The sequence below is a fragment of the Gekko japonicus genome, unplaced genomic scaffold (genome assembly GCF_001447785.1).
Source record: "Gekko japonicus isolate JY-2015 unplaced genomic scaffold, Gekko_japonicus_V1.1 scaffold88, whole genome shotgun sequence".
NCBI classification, from domain to species: domain Eukaryota; kingdom Metazoa; phylum Chordata; class Lepidosauria; order Squamata; family Gekkonidae; genus Gekko; species Gekko japonicus.
Window position 1 is genome coordinate 1,460,175 of NW_015160209.1, and position 1,686 is coordinate 1,461,860.

Consider the following 1,686-nt stretch of genomic DNA (forward strand, 5'->3'; position numbering starts at 1 on the left):
GTGATGGAAGATGGTAGGAAAAAGATAATGCATGTCCATTGCAAACAAACTTGTTCTGTGTTCATGTTGATAATTTGAGCAATTTATATAGAAAGCTGATTTCATAGATATTCATCTGTGAAAGGTTTTACCTGTTTAGTATTTGTGTAGTTATCAACTGCTATATGTTCTATGATCAAAGTCTGCTGGTTCAACCAAAAACCAGTTCAAATCTATTTGTACAATTAGGATTTGTGTTTCATTTTTATTATTTATTTATTTATTATTTTAATTTATAGCCCGCCCTCCCCGCGAGCGGGCTCAGGGCGGCTCACAAATAGGGCGTAAGCCAATACATAAAATACATATTAAAAGTGTTGCATTTTGTTGTAACAGGAGTCCTGTTCAAAGGTTACACTGGATGCATGTGTACACTTGATTTTTATTTATATGTGCATTGAGTAATTCTTATGTTACATTCACCATACGTACAACTGAATGTGCAACTGAAACCCCACTGTGATCCAGGTACTGTAGGTCCCTGGTTTGGTTTATGTTGGTGTCAGCAAGCTGCCATTCTGTTTTCTGTGACCTCTGCGTAAGATAACTGCTGGAGGTTGTGTGGGGGAGAAGATGCTGTAATGCTTGCCTATTGATTTTCCCATGAGTACTGCCACCTGTGTTTTGTCTGATGCCCTGCCTGGTTCCCACGTACTGGGCGCGCAACCGTTTCATTAGCCCGCCAGCGGGAAAGCAATTCATTGGATCTGTATCTATTTGAAGTTCCTTTATTATGCTTGACCTAACTGTGTATCCCCAGTTCTAACAAAGAACGTGTTTGAGTATGTCTTCAACGCTTTGAAATAAATTTTGCTTTTCTTGAAAACGTGGATTTATTCTCGATGCTTGGGGATCCAACATATTGTTAGAACTCCCTTTCTCCTATCGTTCCGAATCTGGCAAGATCATGAGCGGAATTGAGGGAAACCTACCTAACACGGAGGGGGACTCGGGATCGGTCCCACAAACCTCCGCGTCTTTGGTGTTCACGACTGCAGCCTCGATGGAGGGTGCCGTGGGGGGAACGATTCCCCGCCTGCCTGCACATCTGTCTTGGCCGCCTCCGACCCCTTCGCAATGGGGTCCGCGGAAGACTCACCAGCAGGATGATTGGACTATGTACAACACCCAAGGCACCCGTGAGGTGTACTCCCGTCGGGGGAGCGGATTACGTGAGAGTCTGTTTGACAAGGGATTGTTCCCGGAACCTGGGTCTACCTCGGAGAAGGGGAGCCCCAAACAGGACCTCGAGGAGTGGATGTTCGAGCCGTCGGGACCGAGTGGTCACGCAGAAGATGAGGAGGGCACCGGAGCCTTCCAAACGGAAGAGGACTATGACCCACCCCCGGACTACCGCCCTCGGGACCCCATCCCGGAGGAAACTACCGGGGAACGTCTAGCAGAACTGGAAGACTCGGTGAGAGACTTAATGCGGGCATTCCAGGATGTGATGGAAGGCCTGCCGGGAATGTTGGACGTTAGAATGGCCAATTTCCTGGACGCACACGCCGCGCAGTTACAAGTTGCTCCTGCACCGGGATTTCCCGCCCCGCCGATGCCTGCTCAGCCGCTACAAGCACCGGGAGTTCCCCCGCAGCAGGTCCCTGTCCAGCAGCCGGTGAGACCGCCTCCGCAAGTGCCTGCGCA